The sequence below is a fragment of the Danio aesculapii genome, chromosome 18 (assembly GCF_903798145.1).
Source record: "Danio aesculapii chromosome 18, fDanAes4.1, whole genome shotgun sequence".
In the NCBI taxonomy this organism is placed as follows: domain Eukaryota; kingdom Metazoa; phylum Chordata; class Actinopteri; order Cypriniformes; family Danionidae; genus Danio; species Danio aesculapii.
The window spans coordinates 31,417,988-31,425,474 of NC_079452.1; the positions used below are offsets into that span (position 1 = coordinate 31,417,988).

Consider the following 7,487-nt stretch of genomic DNA (forward strand, 5'->3'; position numbering starts at 1 on the left):
TGCACTGTGTGATCTCCGTAACGTTAGCACTTGTCAGAGCAAGCAGAGCTGCAAATCCTCTGGTCAGCGTAGTTTGGCCTATTAGTAGTTTTTTTGCACATAGACATCGGTGACAGTAGTTTTTCACTGTGCTGCATTATATTCGTTGTTCTGATAGTGTAAGTAAATGTCTTTTTGCAGTATTTGCACACAGTTTGTGTTTGTGTGGTGCACTTCACCGCTGTCATTTTAGTCTGCCGCCCCACCTCTTGCTCGCACTCATGTGCAGGTAAAGCGAGATTGCGCCTGTAAACACAGCACCTCCTCAAAAAAATGTATGGCGATTCGTTCAACATATCTACCGGTTTGAGTGGTCACATATTTGAATAGATTTTTTTAACTGGCTCACGGTGAATCGTTACATCCCTAGATTGGATTGTTGGAAAATGGGCGTGGCTAACGAAATGAAAGAAGATTGCCTAATGGATGACAAAAGAGAAACAAGAAACGCCCTGAAAGCTCCACCCTAAAGGAATTACATGAACAGAAGTGAAGAAAAGTTGCTTCGATGATGGAGAGAAGGTTATGATATTTGATAAAAGATTCTGAGACTTTACAAAATAAGGAAGTGTACAGATACATTGTTTATAACAATCACTACTATATACAGTACATATAAAAATAAGAGTAAATTTAGATTTTAAAGGTTCTGGATTTTGTCTTGGAGGTTGCCTACAATAATTTTACATCCATCCAAGATAAAAAAACACCACAAAATTCCAGCATATGTTATTTTCTCTAAAATGGTTGGCTTAAGGGCCATGAAACCCCCCTCTTTTGGTTCAAGTCTACCTCAGAAGTTTTTCAAAAAAAGCATCATAATGGGCGTGGAGCTCTGCGAACAGAGGCAGGAGTGGGCGTGGCCAGCAGAGCAGGGAAGAAGAAGGGGAGCGAACAACTGTTGTCAGTTGGCTCACAAAATGAGACGCAAACCATGAGGAGACGCATGATTTTATAGTTTACAAAGTTAAAATGCAAAGAAATAAACAGTGATTTAATGTCCTGCTACATTTGTTATTTGTAATTTCATGTAGACACAACCCCAATTTTTATAATTACAAAGAGAATCGTGTTTATATAAACACTATAAATGAGGACTTCTCCCTCAATCCCCCGGTCTGAATGCAGACTCAGTGCAGCAGGTCTCTTGCCCTGACTATTTCAATCATTAGCCCTGCTGGTAATCTAGAGGATTTGGGCGAACACAGCAGCACGGCGATGTGTCTAAATGTGAACGAACTCCACTGATAAAAGACAAAGTCTGGCATTCTCCAATCCTCGTACTGCTCTCCCGACAAAAATGCTGCACACACACAGCTTTGCTATATCGGCCCTGACAGGATCGGGGGGGAAAACATGCAACAAATCCAGAGGATCATGGAAACAAACACATACACAGTTTGGCAGGTCTGTCTTGCCTTCGGAAGGCACGTGCAGTCATGAACAATTAAGCAGGGTGTCATATGATAAGAATACTCCGCTGTGAATAATGAGAAACCGACGCATCATCACTCCTCTTGCAGTTTTGCACTACATCACTGATTTTGATCCCGCCCCAAAAATTATTTTAAACCCGGAAGATGAAATTAGTTGACAAAAGCTCAAAATGATCCAGTTTTCCCCAGAATTAAAGCTAACAGGTGCTAACATTGTCTTAAGTGATGCTCAACACACACAAATCTGTTAAAATCTCAAAAAAAGTACTTGAGGGTTTCTTGAACCTTTAAGGAACCATTCTCTCTAAACCCCGCCCTTCTGAGAGCCACCTCCGCTCTGATTGGTCAGATTATGACCCAGTTTATTACTACAGACCATTTCAATGTGGTGATGACATTGGCCCATGAACATTTCCTGCTTGTCAATTTTTTTAATAACTGTAACATGAGGCAATTCAATCATATTTATCAATATGTTGATCTTTCAGGATTCTCAAGAGCTATGGAAATTAAAAATGTAAAACAGGAAATATGTTAGGACTATTGTTATTGTTTACATCCCGAAAAATTGTCTATACATCTGAATTTGACCTCTTCCTCAGTGCTTGTCAACACAGCGATACAACCATTAAGGAAATCTTTCCAACATGTCAACAACACAAACAAAACTCATATACAGCATTCTGATGGTTAAAGTAGACTACGGGAAGCCAGTGAAAACTGTAGACTGATATTTTGCATTAGATACAAACCTAATGTAAATTGTCCAGGGATTACTGACGGCTTGTTTCAGGCTTTTTTAAGTGCAGTTTTGCCATTCACACATTATTGCTTTCAACTAAAAACTTTAAGTGCTTTGCCCATTCTTTTACATGGCAATGTTTTAGGGGGCTGAAAATGCATTCATTTGCAATGCAAACTTATGCAAACAACAGTGGTGGACTGCAGGAGTGTAGTCCAAGAGCACATGCACGTTTCTTTGCAAAGTGGCATCAGCATCTACAAAGGCTGGCATGCATAATATAGTGTTTTTAGTCACTTGTATGGTTCTGTGTGGGCAGGGAACATTTGGACAACAGTAAGCATGTCTACATACATTTCTTAACCTCATTAGGCTTAAGTTGACAATGCACATGGTCATGAAACTCATAAATTTGAAAGAAAAACATCCTATTTAATGACATCCTGACATGGTAAATGTTCTGCAGCAAGTGGTGAGGAAAGTTAGCACATCTTTAGTCCCCTTCATGAGCAAACATATAATGAAGTTGTGCTCTCATCACATGCAGCAGAAGTGTTACAATAAAATGCTGCATCTTGAGAGGATAAAATATGCAATGTGTCATAAGCAGTGTTGGTTGAAGTTACTTTTAAAAGTAACATATTACAATCTTTGCTTAATCTTTAAAAAAAAGAAAAAAGATGAAAAAAAGAAAACAAAATAAAAAAAAAAGTACTTTCCTTAAAAGTAACACATTTATTTACTTTAATACAAAATATATTGAAAAAGTTACTCAAGCTTGTAATATAATAAAATAATAGGAGGGGATGGGGGCTGTCGTGAAAGAAATTAAAGAGGGTAGGGGAGTTGCGGAAGAAAGTGAAGAGCGGGGCGGGGGTAAAAAAGGGGAATCAGTAAAATGAGGTGCCGGATCAGATTTCAGAGGTGCCGGATCCGGCTTGTTCTGGCATAAATTAAGCCCTGAATATTACTTATAGGGAACCTATTATACTATACTTTTACAAGTGGTAAATTAAGTCCCTGAAGTCCCTAGAGTGTGTATGTGAAGATTCAACTCAAAATACCCAACAGATCACTTTTATAACTCTTTGAAACTGCTCTTTTAGGCTTTGATGCAAATTGTGGCGTTTTGTTGACTGCTGCTTTAAATTTAAATGAGATTGTGCTGTTTTCAATAGGGTAGAGCTACAAATGCCTATGCCTCAGTAGCCGCGTTTCCACTATCGCGCCTAAAGCGAGCGAGCCAGGGCGAGCCAAGGCCAGTCGCATTTCCACTATCACTTCCGGGGCGTAATCGGGCCAAAGCGGGGCTTCCTTGGGGCCAGCGTCCGGCCTTTTTCGGCCCGCCGAATACCTTGGGCCAAGGAGGGCCAACTGGGGCTTCGGGGCGGGGTTACGTACAAAGGCGGAGTTTTCCTGTCAGGTAAAGAGGAGACAAGATGCTTTCTTCCCTTACATTTGTTTTGCTATCGCGCTAGCCTTGCAGCCAAAATCTGTGTTCGATGTAAATGCCGCCGAACTCGAATGTCCTTATCCAGGGATCGCTGTCTGGCCTTACACCAACAGACCACAAACAGTAAAAAAAAAAAAAAGCAATCGCTTCAGTGTTCATCTTCCAGCTCTCGTAGTGATGCCAGGTTGTGTTTGTGGTTATAATTTGAGTTTTTTGTTCCTGCTGAAGTGGGCGGGTTGTGTGACGGGTTGTGTGATGTTTGATTCGAGGGACGTTCTGGGGGCGGTGTTTGCGTGACGCGCTGCGAGCAACTAGCCCGACAGTGGAAACGCGACATGATTTCGGCCTCATTTCTCAACCTCCCGGGCTATTGGCCTGGCCCGATTAAAGCCCTGGCTCGCACTGGCCCGATAGTGGAAATGCGGCTAGTGAGATGGTCACTAATTGGCGGGGCTTTCCCCCTCTGATGTACAAAGGGAGAATGCCAATCGAAGTCTTTCTACAGACTATTTTCTACCATAAGAGGCTGGCTATATTCACACACTGTTGCCACACAATTGTTTTTAAACATGTTTTTTAGCATAACAGGTCCCCTTTGAAAAGTAACTTTCCCCAACAGTGGTCGTAAGTTTCCAACTCATATGTTACAAACCTTCTTCAGTTTTTGGTTATTTATTTAAGACCTTACAAATGAAAGACTAACAGTTAGAATAATTTAGGGATAAATTATTCATAATACTCATATTAGGAGTAATTCATAATTACTCATAATAACAGATTAACTGTTAACCAAAAGGATATATTTGTAACAGTTTTTTGCATAATGATAGCTCCTCACCAAACTGAGGCTTTGAGTTTAAAGCTATTTTAACAATAAAACGCGTATGCAAATCAATGCAATACTATATGTAAAAAACTAAATTATTAAAAGCTATAGTAACCTATACTTTTTTTTAAAGTTAACATATGAGCCTTGTCGGTGTCCCATCACACGCATAAACCATAAGTGACATTGTCGCGGATGAATGTGAATAGTGGGGGGGGCTGTTGTTGTTGGCACCAGGATGTTGTGTTGTTTGGGCCCCTAATAATATCTCTGTGGGTCCCAAAACTGCGTAGGCCCAGAAACTTTTCCCCCTTAGCAGTGGCCCTGGCAGAGCATATTTTCAGTGGAGCAATGGATTTGAGGTATAGTCTGCTATTTTTATCTGATGGAAGAAAAAAACATTTGATTGGGGAAACAAAACGCCTGCAATTCTTAAAAAGGATTCAGTCAGTGTTTTCGTTCTGTAATCTAAATTCATAATTAAAGTGAAAATATCTAGGGCAGGCCTATTAATTTCATTTTTTTAATTTAGTTTATTCATTTTTCTATGCTGTTGGAAACACTGCAGGTGCTGTTGATGTTCGGTTGTTAATATGTTCTGTATGCTGTTTTTTTTGCATAAAATATATCAGTATTTTAAAATACAATACTTAGTGTGCCAGACACAAAATAGACATGTTTATTATTAGACAAAATAGACATTTTTAAATTAAATAATAATTTAATATTAATCTGACTGGTTAACGGTTAATATTCTGTTAACGAGCGGCGGTTATCAGTTGGGAAAATTAACAGAAATGAGCATCCCCAAAATAAATAGATTTATTCTTAAAGTAAATGGTTTACTTGCAATACTTCGTTGAGCTAATTTTGTGAGTTTTCAATATATTGGTGCTCATCTAACGCCCAATTCACATGGGCTTCAGCGTCAATGCTTGACAGAGGGCCAATGGTGTAGATTTTGCATGGACTAAGAATAAGGTGTGAGGTGGGTAACACGCAAGTGAGGATGGTGGCAGCAAAAAAATAAGTGGATATAAGCAGCTTGTTTTCAAATAAAATTTTAAGTCACATAAACTCTAATTCATTACCGAACGAGTCCCTCATGATAATGCCCTGTGTTTAATGCTAGAGTTTCTTCCCGCTTTGACACAGTCTAACGTTGGCAGGCTGATATAGTTTATGAATAATATGCAGAATAACTGCAGAATAAATAACTAAATATTAAAGTATATGATCCCTATAAATAAATTTGACTAATCTCTCAGAGAAATCGAGTTTCTGTTAAAAACTATTTGTCAGAAAACTACAGCCTGTGCTCTATCTTTTACTAATACTTACAGGTTCCCACCAATGTCAAGAGCAAAGCTATGTACTTGTAGAGGGCGTGTCTGAAATTGGCGCTGACGCGATCGTCATAGCAGCATCAGCCAAAGAAATAAGTCCACAATTGGCTACTATCTGAGCAGGGGTATTTGCATAAAGCGATTTGATTGGCTGATGCTTCTGTTGGCGCTTAAAGTTGAGAAATTCCCAAAATCTGCAGCGAGCAATGCTGCAAAAGCAGCGCAGACAGACCCTCAGTTCGCCAACATTTGACATCAACCATTCAAAGTGAATAAGAAGAGTTGACGCTGACGGCCTGTGTGAATGGGGCGTAATAGTGTTTGTTGGGTTCTGTCCCCTTTAAGAGAAAGCCATGCGGGAGATCGCATTGGACTCTGGGTTAAAAAACAACACAAGCAAAAAAGTACACGATGCTCAGCGAGTGACTCATGTTGTTGTGCACAAATAACCTGTAAACCTGTTTAAAAACTGATATTTTCCTGTTCCCAGTGTGGTAAGAAAGTTTAATGTTTGTTTTGGTATCACTTTGTGAAGTTTGAATAGTCTGTTTGAGATCGCTAAGTAAAGTTAGCGCCTAAGCGCCTAATGTGATTATTAGCTGATTAATGCTAAAACTACATTCCTTTTTGCTTTATATGTTTAGTGATATTGTCTGTCATATTAGGGAGTGTTTTTGTGTTTAGGTAACTATTCTAGAAGCTCATATGCTCTGAATATGGTTATGTTTAGTTATTGCACTGAAATGTTGATTACACTGGGATGTGTTAGCTATTAAGTGAAATAGCTTTGATTAATTAGTAATACTTTATTTGTTTCTTTTCTATGTTGCAGTTTGACCACGCACGCATACACACACACATATGCACAGAATAAAAAATAACTACGACAACTACAAATGCTTCATTACAACAACCAAATGCTGTGAGTTCTACATCTGGGAATAAAGAAAATAACAAACTCCATGTTAATGTTATCTTTATTGGTAACATTAAAGTCAAACACATTGAATCAAGGAGTCTAATATCAAATCAAGAAGACTAACATCACAATCAAGAAATTAATAAAAACAAAAAAAACAGCAACATGGATTCAGAGGCAATTTCCACTCCTGAACAACAACAACAACCACCAAATCTAAAGCGTCAACGTGGTGTTGCAAAGGCAGCAGTAACACGCTTGATGACACAAATTACTTCAGCTATGAACTGTAACCAGCCCAAAGAAGTAGAAACAAAACTTTCTAATTTGGATGAGGCTGTAGCTCAGTTTCATGAGGTACATGATATGTACCACAAAACATTAGAAGATGATGATGACCTAGATGCTTCTAACGGGTATTTAACATCAGTCATGCGTGATGTACAAGATTTGCAGCATACAGTCTTGAGCTGGCTGGAAGATTTTAAGCTAGAATCTCCTGATGCGATAAATATTCAAGATTCAGTTACTGATGAAATTGTGAAGTCTCCTATATCCTTTGCAGACCAACTATCTAATCAGCTACAGGAGCTACATAAACTCAGGCAAAAGGAAAAACAGGAGTTTTCTATGCTTATGGCCCAGCAGGAAGAACGCCTTCGTGCAGAGTTTAAATTACAGCTTCAACATACAGAGCTTAAAATGGATGAACACGGAGTCAAGGAG

General features: G+C 39.0%; 1 long non-coding RNA gene across 1 annotated transcript; it reads left to right on the forward strand.

Moving 5' to 3' along the window:
* The first annotated feature begins 6,192 nt into the window (after positions 1–6,192).
* LOC130245995 (uncharacterized) lies at positions 6,193–6,805 on the forward strand. The gene is made up of 2 exons (XR_008839386.1): positions 6,193–6,336; positions 6,675–6,805. It is a non-coding gene; the product is annotated as an uncharacterized LOC130245995 (long non-coding RNA).
* Positions 6,806–7,487: the final 682 nt, after the last annotated feature.